The sequence below is a fragment of the Xiphophorus maculatus genome, chromosome 1, assembly GCF_002775205.1.
Source record: "Xiphophorus maculatus strain JP 163 A chromosome 1, X_maculatus-5.0-male, whole genome shotgun sequence".
Classification (NCBI taxonomy): Eukaryota; Metazoa; Chordata; class Actinopteri; order Cyprinodontiformes; family Poeciliidae; genus Xiphophorus; species Xiphophorus maculatus.
The window spans coordinates 2,330,176-2,342,388 of NC_036443.1; the positions used below are offsets into that span (position 1 = coordinate 2,330,176).

General features: G+C 39.9%; 1 protein-coding gene across 2 annotated transcripts in view; it reads left to right on the forward strand.

The window, feature by feature from the left end:
• Positions 1-1,539: 1,539 nt before the first annotated feature.
• Positions 1,540-12,213, forward strand: part of LOC102220729 (plexin-A1-like) — a 289,583-nt gene continuing 278,909 nt past the window's right edge. For both annotated transcript variants that reach the window (XM_023337491.1, XM_023337496.1), the window contains exon 1: positions 1,540-1,721. The gene's annotated coding sequence lies outside the window, so the exon portion shown is untranslated. The remainder of the gene's footprint in view (positions 1,722-12,213) is intronic.

Sequence of the window (12,213 nt, forward strand, 5' to 3'; positions counted from 1 at the left end):
TAAACCGACAATCAAACACTGTGTGTCAGTTTTTTGACAAGGAACAGAAACATTAATTCCTGTAATGTGGATAATGTTGCATGTGCAGGAAGACAATTAAGATATTCCTTTTTTAATGTAAGCTCCTAAGACCCCCCCCCCCCCCCCATTGCATTCATGGCCTAAAAAAAAATAAGTCATCTCGCTCTAAATGAGACATGGCCAGCCGCAAATGTTTGATGAGGTAAGAGACAAGGCCAGCACTGCCGATGGAGATGATTTGTGGAGTTTCAACGAGGGAAGCTGACCTTCAATATTAAATGCTATTGAAAAGAAACAGGCACACACATAGAGTGGGCATGCTCACGAGCTGCACATATTTTTCTGTTCAAGCAGAGCTTTAGAAATATTTCTCATTTTGTCGCATTGTAAGTGAATACTTCAAAATATTTTGTTGCAATTTATAAAATAAACACAAAGAAGTACATGATTGTTGAGTGGAAAGAAAGTCATACATGATTTTTCAAATGTTTTGTGAATAAAACTCTTTAAAGTTTGGCATACATTTGTATTTATCCCTCCTTGAGTCTTTCTGTCCCAGCTGAAGAAAGGCATGATGCTGCCACCACCGCGTTTCACTGTGGGAACGGTGTGTTTATGGGGATGCACTGCAGTTTTCCACAGCACAGCATTTTCCTGAGACCAAAACTGGCTTGACCTTCTGACCAAGGTGTGGTGTTCCTTCAACTATTTTTTCCCCTTGCAGTTTCTTCATAAACCATATCTGTGCAGAGTAAAGCCAACAGTTCTAATTGTCATGACAGATTATCCTACCTGAGCAGTAGATCTATAGATTTTATTCCCAATTGACTGAATGTAATTTGTACATTTTCGTGTAGATATTGGTCTTAAATTCCATTTGTAGTAGTTCTTAAATTTGAGTTGGTGGAACCTGTAGGTGGGAATATTGGAGTAAATGGGTCTGAATGCTATAAGTCATAGTGTACTACTTTGGGTTGAATTATTATGTAGAATCCCATTGAAATAGATTTGCAATTTGTGGTTGCAACATGACAAACTAGAAAAAGGTCAAGGGGTATGAATACTTTTGCTGTTAATGGCCATGTATTCATACTTTTACTGTAAAAGCAGAAGCTCAAACCACGCCTCGTCCCTGAAAAGTGTGATGTAAAAACAACTCAAGAGGCAAAGAAAACAAAGAGTGAACAGGGGCACACATCTGCGCTCAGTGAGATGGCAGGTGCAATCAGTCAAGCTGAACGGGAGCATCTTCAATCACAGACCCTGATTGTTGTCAGACAGCCTAAAACCGGAGTACAAGGAGGGGATAAGGAGCTCACGGAGCCGCAGACTGAAACGGGTCCAATGCTGCCACCAATGCGCGCCTGGCAGAAGTGCGTCGTGCAACCCCCGATGTAACGCACCGGATCCACTGGGGGGCGCATGTTCACTAAGCTCTCCATCTCTCTCTCTCTCTCCTTGTTCCCTCTTCATCCGTATGTAGCAGGGGGATGCCGGAGTCCAACCGCAGCTCCCGTCTCATTCATGCTGAGCGCTGCTCTCCTGTGCGCACGGATCTGCAGAGCTGAGCTTTTTGAACCGCTGCTGCTGCTCTCTGACGAGCCGAGCGGGAATGGAAACGTCTTCTGCTGCAACTCTGACATCCTAAAGAAAAGAAGAAATAATGCCAAGCAGGGATAATACAAAACACGGCTTAATAAGTAAGTACAGGCAAACTTTTTCCACCCTCTACTTTTTTTGTTTTTGTTTTTTAAATAATTTTCTCCATTCCTTACCACCTCCGATCATACCTCTGGTCTCTCCTCATGTTATTTTTTTCCCGAGCGATGCTTTCTCGTTTTCACCTGGACCAACATGCACTACTCCGACGGAACATTTTTCGTCTTCTTTTCCTTTTTTAAATATTTTTTTAACATTTTGCACTTTGAACGAGCAGCTCCGGGTTGTCGCTGCGCACACGGGGCGAAAGCAGCCAGTAGCGCACGCTGGAAGGTTGCGGATCTTCCACAGGACTGAACATCTCCAGTTTTGTTTTAACTGGAATTTCGCAAGTTGTTTGCAGGAGGCGGAGGGGTCTTTAATTTTGCTATAAGGGCACTGCGGAATTTGGATGCAAAGTGGATGTGTATTAATATAGGATGCATGGACGTGAGTTTTAGGGCTTGTTTAGTGTCAGTTTGGTGCATCGAAGTAGTTGTGTGGTTTGCTGAATAAATGGAAATTCACTCAAGGCATCCAGCCAACTTGGAAACCCTAAAATTAATTCTCTATTTTGTTTGCAGAGGCGCTGCTAAAATAAGGGACAGGCAGGGTGACCACCCCTATGAATTTGTGTCACTAACTGGGAATTTCATCATTAATTATATATTTCCTCCACATCAGATACATGTGGAGGAGATATACTTCCACATATATCTCCTCCACATCCATCATCTTTTTCCCTCCCATTTTTTTTTTCTCGAGATGCATCAGACTGTAAGGTGTAAGATGTTTTTAAGTTTGCTCTGGGAATTGATGTTGCTTGAATATGATTTCCAGACTTTGAACCTAAACATTGGTTTAAACGTGTACTAATAGATTTATTCCATATTTATTTTTTGGTGTAATTCTTGTAGGTCACAACGTCATATTAAAATTGGCTTAAACCCTGATTTATTTAATTTACTTTGTTAATTTAGTTTTTACTTTTTGTAGCATTTTAAATTCCTCACCCTCCTCTGGTGCCCACCACCCCATATACAACCTTCACCACTGTAAAAAAGCTTTTCATGTTGAATTCTACGTGCCCCCTGCGCCCCTTTAATCAATCACCCCTTTGTAAACTTTTTGGCGGCACCCCTGTTTATGTGTTCAGGAGTCTGAGACATTCTGGAATTGTGTGTGTGTGGGCGTGCGCGCATGCATGTGTACCAAGTTTTTATGTCTTTGTGGGGACCTGTGTGTGTGCGTGTGTGTGTGTTTGCTGCCCCTCATCCACCCACATCCAAACATTTTGCCATCATTCGGGAGTCGCATCAACATGCGCTGACAGTTTTGTGTCACCTTATGAATTTTTGACTTGTGTGATGTGCGTAGGTGCGGGCTGATTTGGAAAGACTATACGGGCAACGAGCCACTGGTCTGGCTGCCAAGCACACAGAAAAAAAAGAGGAGGAGGAGGAACGAAAAAAAAAATCTTTAGGTGGTGTGTTTGTAGGGAGAGGGAAAAATGGAAAGCCTTCCGTTTCATATTCTGAACATACCTACTCATCCTCCACCTACCCCCCCTCGTCTCTTTCTACTTCCATCCCTCTTGGGGTTTGAGCTCAGGAGGATGAGTGAGAGTGAGCTGATGTGGAGGAGAAGCAATGCAAGGACATGTGAGAAATATTTTTATTTTTTTAAAGTACATGTGTCATAATGACACAGTTGCCCTGGGACTCCTTGATAAGGCAGAATCCTTGAGCATCACCTCCACTTTGGAGCCGAGGCGTGACGCCCGGAGCGACTGCGTTTGTGTTGCGCCGACGACACCGTGACCGCCGGGAACATTTGAGTTGCTGTTGCACCTGTGAGCGCAGAGAGGAGGGATTTTTTTTTTTTTAAATAGAGGTTTTCAACCCCTAATGAGTCAGTGTCGGACTTGGGCAACAGCGGTGAGCTGTACACCCTCTGAGCTGCCTTTAACCCAATTACCCAGTTTATTCTCGGAGTCTTGTATTATTCATTTGTTCTTAGAACATAGAAACTCCTCTTCTTGCTGTGCTCTGATCAATCTTTTAATGTGTTATGTAGATATGTGGGTGCTGTATCTAATTTCCGTCAAAGAGACTTCAAGTTTGCCGCTTCCCACGCACATATGAAGAGTGCAAATTATTAAAAGTGAATATAGTGGAATATCTAAAGCTCCCCTTTTTTTACATGTTTAAATGTTGTTTTATTGAAGATTTCTTTAGCTAAATATACATGTTTAATTGGACAAACCACCTTGCCGATATTTGGGAAGCTTTTATTTAGGCTAAAGCAAGTGTGTGCATGCATGTGTACGGGGGTCAGGTGGTGCAGCGGGGGTCTCCGCCCAACTGCCTCAGACCCCGGCTGAGATGAGAGCCACAGAGAATCGACACAAACCCCGCTGCTCCTCGCCCAGAGAGGCTGCAACAAACAAAGACGCGGGGAGGCAGAGGAGGCAGCACAGATATACAATAGAACACGTCAATAAAAGCGCTTTAAGTTTATCTAGTCTGATAAACGCCCACAGGAGGCGTGCACCGCCATAACTGCTGCTACATGACGGAATGAAACCAACATTAAACCCAGAGCTTTTTATGCATGGCACTTTCAGAAATCTACCTTTAAGTACTGTTTAGGGGCCCGGTGGGAAGCGAAGTGCCGACCCAGCAATGTGAGAGCCAAGTTCTCTCCTGTTGAGCTGCTGCAAGGTACATTGGTGTTTCACAACAAAACATGAATATAGTTTGATTTAGCTGCTGTTGGAATCTGATTATTTTGCAGAAGAGCAGTTCTTAGATTACATTTTACTTTATTTTTATAAAATAGATGTAGTAAAGTTGCTTAATGTTAGGTTTCCCTACATGAATGCATTTTTGATTATAAACTTAAGTTACATTTGGTTTGATGTGTATTTATTAGCAAGCTCTGTTCAGATTCTGGAGATTTGAAGTGCAGGAAGATAAAGGAAAAGTAGCTTTAAAGTTAAAACAAAAATATATTTAAAATAAAAACAAAAATGTTAAGCTTATGATAATATCCATTCCTTTGAATTAATTTTTTATGCCTTTGTGCACATGCAGAATCTACATCATGCAGATCTTTTAGTTTTGGGAATAGTCTAACACTGAGTGTTACAACTAGACCTTATTGAAGTATTTTCTGTTCTAGGTAACATCCTATTCATAACCAAAGGGGATTGATATCATATTGGTCCGAAAGCAGCTGTTCTTGATAGGCTGTCTACCAGGGTCACCAGTGCACCGCAGAAGCGCAAAATCTTACCAAGTACTTTTCATCTAGTTTCTTGTGCAAATATCTTGGTAAGGAAATAAGACTAAGCTAACTCGCATACAACTTTTCATATTGTTTTTAAGGAAATAATTCCTTAATAATGATGAAAATGTACTAGTTCCCCTGGCATAATGTGGGAAAAATCTACCAGTGGAACTAGTACACTTTTTATTCAGCATTATGGAATTATTGACTTAAAATAAGTTTCTAGGTTTAGGTAAGTATTTCAGTTAATCACAGAGCTAGATACAAGTATCTAGGTAGGTAGTCATTAAGTGTGGTTGAGGTTGGTGGTTTTTCTTTTGCCTTTACCTACTGAATGCTGTGTTTCAGTAAAAGTTGCGCTAGAGTTAAGATGTTAAATAGAGCAGGACTGTAAAGCATGATATTCGGGCATTACATCCTCACCCCGATGCTTGAATATCTCCACAGTATATTTAAGATAAAATGAAATCGTACTCATGTATGTAGATGTTTTCATAGTAACTATCAGTTGATTTTTTTCCCTGTTTAATAACAGGAATAAAAATGCAGACCCTAGGTATGTATACCTTAATGCATACCCTGACATAAAACCACTGACATTATGTCAGTGGTTTAGTCCACCTTTCTTTTTCCACTGTAGCTTCTTGAAAATGTTCCCAAATAGAGTTTAGCAGTAGCTGGGAGTCCTCCATATTTTGTCTTAGTGTCACTTTTTAAAGTTGCCCTACAAAACGTTGCTTTTAACACTTAGTTCCATTCATACGCACTCTGGATATGTTCAGGTGCAAAACAACGCTGTTACATATTTTCATGGGAAGGTGTGTTTTTTGAAATCTGTTCTCACAGATATCATAGCAAGTTTTATGTCCTCTATGCAATTAAACAGGCTAATACACAACTTGAGATTTTTTTAAAGCTAGACTTGAGGATATGAGAGAAAATACATGTTTTAATCTAATCTTCTTTGACAGACATAGAGAGATGATATCCTGTTGCAATGACCTTAACACTTCTAGTATGCAGTGTTCTTTAGAACTTAAAACCACTTTTTTCTGAGTGACGCTGTAAGCAGTTTGTGTCTGAGGCAGATGGAGGATTGAGGAGAAGAGGATAGCAACAAGCTACAGAGGTAGAGCTGCTTTAAAGCTGCTGGCACCTTTTTGATCCAGCTCCCTGTCTGAAAGGCCACAGCAGATCAAACGGGGCAGGTCGACTCAAATAGTTCACCTTGTAAAGGGAAAAGACGGTTTCGATGGGGCACAGATGTGACGGGCGGCCGCGGACGGAGGCGACGTGCCACCTTGATCTCTAACCGTCGCTTCGTTAGCTAATGAAGGAGCTTTTCTGATTGTATTCAGCACCTGCTTTAGGAGCTTTCATGGCGAGGCAGAGGCCATGTGGGCGGGTGGCTCCTCATCCGAGTCCAAGCGGAGGAGAGATATTTCTACCGTTTTGTCAGCAATTAAAAGAATTTCTTCAACCCAATTTTCCTCTGCTTCTGTGGAGCACGCAGCTTGTGTTTAGTGTCCCAATTGGCCAATTTCTGCCGTATGTTCTGTGCTGTCTGAGCAGCTGAGACAGAAAAATAATCAGTTTCTATGCTGCATATATCTGGCTGTGAGTGTGTGTGTATGAGTGTATGCCTGACCTATATCTCAATAAGTAAGTAGAAAAAAGAATCCCTGAATGTCCTGTTTTTGCAGCATAAGTTAAGGCAGCTTGTCTTGTTTGTTGCATATAAACACATACTGTAAACGCATGTCTTCCTTATACACTTGTTCCCTTCTTGTAAATCCAAAGTTAGAATTGCATCATTCTTTATTTTTTTTGCAAATAGCTTTTAGATGCCGATCTCTCTTCTACTTTCTACACTTCCAGTTGGATGTTTTGTCAGAAGTTAATAGAAAAAAACCCTCTTTTTGCTGCACTTTCATCATGAGTTCACAAAGGGTCACCTAAGTTAGATTTGCTGTATCAAAAACTCTAACTACAGTTTTAAAAGTCCAATGCTGTGATTCCATCTGTAATTTTCCACACCAGGCTGATCTGAACCTTTCCATTGGATTTACAGTTGTCCTGCTGGATGGTGAAACTTAATTTCTTCTTTTTATTTTTTTAAGGTTTTGTTGGCCCTGGTGGCCATTATTTGAAAGTGGTCAGACAGGAAAGTGAGTAACGAGTGAGGGGGGGGGGAAACATGTGGCAAAGATCATCAGGCTGATCACACTGCAATGGTCACCTGAGGACTAAGGCCTCCTTATGTGGGCTGTGTTTAACCTCAGCGCCACCACAGCATCCATGGAAGGTGAAACTTTTGACAGATTAGCTTCCATGATTGCCTTGTGTTTCACTCAGCCAATCTTTCTGTCCACTTTTCAAACCACTTCCTGGTCCATTATTAGCATTAGATTTTTCATTTGCCTAAGAGAAAATATCCCAAATAAAATACATAAAGGTTTTTAGTTATAACATGGGAAATACAGTACATGTTAAAGATTACAAGGTATGAATACATTTGCAAGGCACTGTGTATATTATTTAATGCTATGAAGAACATTACACCATACCCATTTGTACCTGCTGCAAGGATTAATTTTAACATGCTTCATTTGCTCTGGGAGGCTGCAGTCTAAGAGAGAGCAAACTGTTTGAATGTTTGGAAGTAGGCTCAAAGTCCCACATTACACCTTGTGAAAAAAGTTCAATTTTCCCCAATTCTTTCAAAGGAAATCGCAAAAGCATTTGACCTGAGAGTGAAACCCGCCTTTGCTTCTGAAAGAGCTGCAATATGCTTCAAGAAAATAATTTTATTCCACAGCGAAACGAGAGATTTAAAGACAATGGGATTTTTTTCCCTGTGTCAAAGTGGAGAAGAAATGACCATGAAGAGGAATTGGAGAGGTCCGTGAAGGTGAAAGGATTTGTGAAAAGCGGTAATATATGGATTGTGTGCTGTCTTTGCTTGCTGCCAGAGCACAATGAAGAAGGGAGGTGAAGTGACCAGATGAAGGAGGCTGAAGAAATTGGAACACTGGAAGGGTGAAGAGGTTAAATGGAAGGGTAGTGATAGATGTGACTCTACAACCTTTTTTTGGCTTTTAGTTTTGGTGAACGTTTGCAGCATCATAAAGATGAAGACCATAATGAAAACCCTTTTGGCCTTACTAAGCTTTACCCACATTCTTTCCTATGGCTAACCAGATTTTTTTACAAGTAATGACAAAATCAGCTTCATTGCATTTGTAAGCCTCAATAAACAGTAAATAATGGGCCAGATTTAAAAACGTTTAAAAAATTCATTTTGGCTTTTCATATATTTAATGGTACCACATCCTTTAGTACGATATGTAAAAAATACTCCAAACTAGCTATCAAGACTTTTTTATTCTTTATCTTTTCATCGAGCCATTTTAAACGCAAAAACTTTTACCTTCACGTAAAGTAACACATATTTAAAATCTACCAACTCAGGAGACTGTTCAGCTTAATGGTGCGTTCACACCAAACGGGTTTTGAACATCAGGTGCGTCTGGTTTACATTAAAAGTCCATGTGGAGGCACGTCAAGTGCTCTGTGATTTGAAGCATTTGTGTCCATTAGCATTGAGCCCAGCTGCATTTTATTTGAATATCTTAGATTCAACCAGTACAGAAAAACAGGGTGAAGCCAGTAGAGCAAAGAAGAAAACATGTCAGGTTAACAAAATGATAAATGGAAGAACAAAAGAGGAAGAAAAAGGAGTCAAGAGGGCAGTGTCTTCTACTTATTTTTATTATTATACCGTGTACAGGAAGAAACAAAGGTAAGGGAATATATTGTACTGTAATATTTTTACATTTTCATACACATTCCAGCCAGTTGGGACCTTACCGAAGGACATGCAGTTTTTACAATACATCATTTTGGGTCAGGAACTCCCCATTTATGGACATGTAATCAATCTAAAGTTCTTTAAGTATTTGATAAGGGACTTAAACAATGGAAGCATCCATTTTTTCTTTCTTGCTTGGTGTCTGGTGTATTCTTTTGTGAATAAGAGTTTGATTTAAGCGTGTACGCTGCTGGTGTGTTCAGTCTTGAATAACCTGTGCTGGAACTTAGCTATAAATCAAGATCCCATCTTTTTGTTACCAGTGTTTTGGATAACGTTCATAAAAGTTTTCAGGATGACTAATTGTGATCACTAATGAATAAAACAAATTTATGGCCCTAAAAGCTGTGACAAAACTAAAACCCATGTGGACAAGCAAGGAAAGGACACAGGAGGGCAGAAAGTACTTATACATAAGGAATATGTCAGTGTATTTGCCAGGCTGCTGACAAAACCAATTTACCAGCTGCTGAAAAATATCAGGTAAGCAGGCGATGTCATCGATTTAATGTTTTAACCATTTTCAGAGATCCCTGTTGGCTCTGCTAGGAGGAGGCCGCAGTAAAACGACGGGCAGGAACGCTGAGTCAGCTCCTCTAGTGACACTCCCCTAATCATCACACACATGCTTCTGCGCACACACATCTCATTTTGTTGAGTGCTTAGTCATACTGTGTGTGTGTGGGCATGTGTGTGTGTGTATATGAATGGGGGAGTTACTATAATGTTTTGCCAATGACTTTGTGCATTCAGAAATAGGATCATAGAGCCATATGTGATGCATATTGTTTTCCATGATCAGAGGCATTTCTCTCAGGTTTAGCGCTTTGCTGAAGGACGTAGCAGCTGCTGTTCTAATGAAACATCTGCAGAGTAAGCAAATGTGATTTATTTTAGCCCATTTGATTGTTTTGGATTGTGATCAGCTAATTGATTTTGCAACAAACTGGCCGTCGATGGGGTTAGAGTGTCAGGACAATCAAGCTTCGGGAAGGGGTAGAGTGCAGGACTCAGTGGCAGGTGTCTGGCTTTTGCTTTGCTTTTATAGTTTTGTATAGTGACTGTTGGAGTCCCTAAAAGTGAGGATCTGTCAGTACAGCTTCAGTTTCCTCCTCTTCATATTCATCTGGACTCTGCAGGACGGAGGAGCCTCGCAAGACACAGGATTGCTGCAGTTCTGATGTAACTGCTTCCACTCATCAATAACGCAAATCGCTGGGTCAAAAACATACTCAAATCCATTTAAGCCAACGCGAGCTTCTCTTTCTCAAAACAGCAGTGCTAAGGCATCTCCCTAACTATTTAAAAGCTACCCCATGAATTGCCACTTTTATAAGCTTGCAATGTGCTGGAAGCCAATATAAAGGCGACACAGACAGGCAATTTAGCCATCAAGAAACACAGGGGGCTACAAGTGGGCTTAAATTAGGGAGAAAGTGTTGCATTTCGCTCTTTTGGTGAAAGCTGCAGTGACACAACTACAAGAAACCTTTGTTTAGCGAAATGACTTTACTGAATAACTTGTGTCCATTGGGGCAGTTATTTTCTGTTGTTCTACCCATCTCTGTTTTTTGTTCCTATTCTCCAGTAGTTTGAGTTGATACTGTGCCACTAGTTGCTTTGCCCTCTTACCTATTCATTTTTTGTCAAGCTCCTCTTTTAGTCAAGAGTATAGCTAATTTAAAAAAATGAAAAACAAAGGAATGAAAAAAAAATCATCATGTTAAAATTAAAGATCCACAGAGAGATCAGCTGCTGACATCAAACAGTTGTTTTCAGGGTGATTCAGGTTATTTTGAAAGAAGCAATTGTTTCTATGACAGTTCAATACATGTCTGGTTCATATAGGCTGTGAAGGAGAGAGAGAAAGCAAGACTTCATCATATAACAGGAAGGCTGAACATAGCACAGCATTTTTGCTTTGTTGAATCTTGTAGAGGTTTTAGCCTGGATCACCAAAGATGCTAGATTTTAAAATTTTGGGGGCTCTACATTTCTCCATTGGATTCATGTAGAAGGGGATTTTTTTGTTGCTAATATAGGTTGCTAAAACTCATGAAAAATGTGAACTCAAACTTTAAAATTACTCATTTTCATTTTGCTTTAAAATAGCTCAGCCCTGTTTTACACCAGTTCTTTCTGCTCTTAATACAAAGAGTTAATGACCGCTCATATCTGGAAAGGCTAAAAATTAATATTTTAAATGTTGATCTTGCATCTTTTTAGTACTTAAAGCAAAACTGGAATTGGAAACAAAAACAAAAAAAGCTCATCAAAAAACTTGAGATTAGAAATTGTTCACAAAATTCTCTAATTTACCCAAATACTTCCTCTGAAGCCCTTGACTTCAGAGGAAGTATTTTGGCTTATGCTCTCAATTTTATTGCATTTATCCATATCAGGTCCTCTTGAACAACAAGTCACAAACTAATTCCATGTTGTGCTGTATGTGGACATTAAAACACTCCAGGTTTAGTGTGGAATTCAGGCTAATGTGAATGTAAAGCAACATCAGTCCAACCCATGTATTCCATAATGTTGTAAATCTTCAGGATGTTTGTCTGCAGAGTGTCGCTCACCACAGTTTTGCAGGTGGCATGGTAAATGGTCCACAGTTATACAGAGCGTTTTAAGCTCCATCCATGTCCTACAAACCACTTCACAATGTGTTTCTCATTCACCCACTTTTACAGGGCTTCATTTTATGTTTTAGTATTTTTCTATATGCATATTTCCATTGTGGTTCTCTGAACCTTTATCCCTAGGTACTTAACCTGTTTAATCCCAAATTTTTTCCTGCAAAATAAGTTAATGCATTTCAATCCTTGGACCTCCCTAACACATGATATTTATGAATTATTACATTTTATGTTGGTTATAGTAGTGAAAATGTAGATTTTATACTCGGCAACAATTGTTGCCGGTGGGAAACGGCAGTCTGTATTGCACAAATCTGGCCTATTTATACATATAAAAAAATAAGAAAAATCTTGACATGCATAACTTATTATAACAAAGAATGGTTACAAGAGTGTTCAGAAATATTTTAGATACATAAAGATTCAATGCCAGATCCTGCAGATGTCAGTGTCTCAATGTGCAGATTGACCTTTGACCTCATTTGGTCATTTCATCAAGGAGGCAAAGTCAGGAGAAAATGTTGGTATGAACCAATCTGCATCTGAGAGGAAATTCTCCCTGTTCCATCAGACCAAGTATTCCACCTTGGCCCTGTCCTAAACTAGTTTCAAGTGTGGCGTCATCTTGTAGTTGTCATTCAGTGATTAGGCCACATTTTGTGTAAAGATTTACCTTTTGGGGGGTGAAATAAG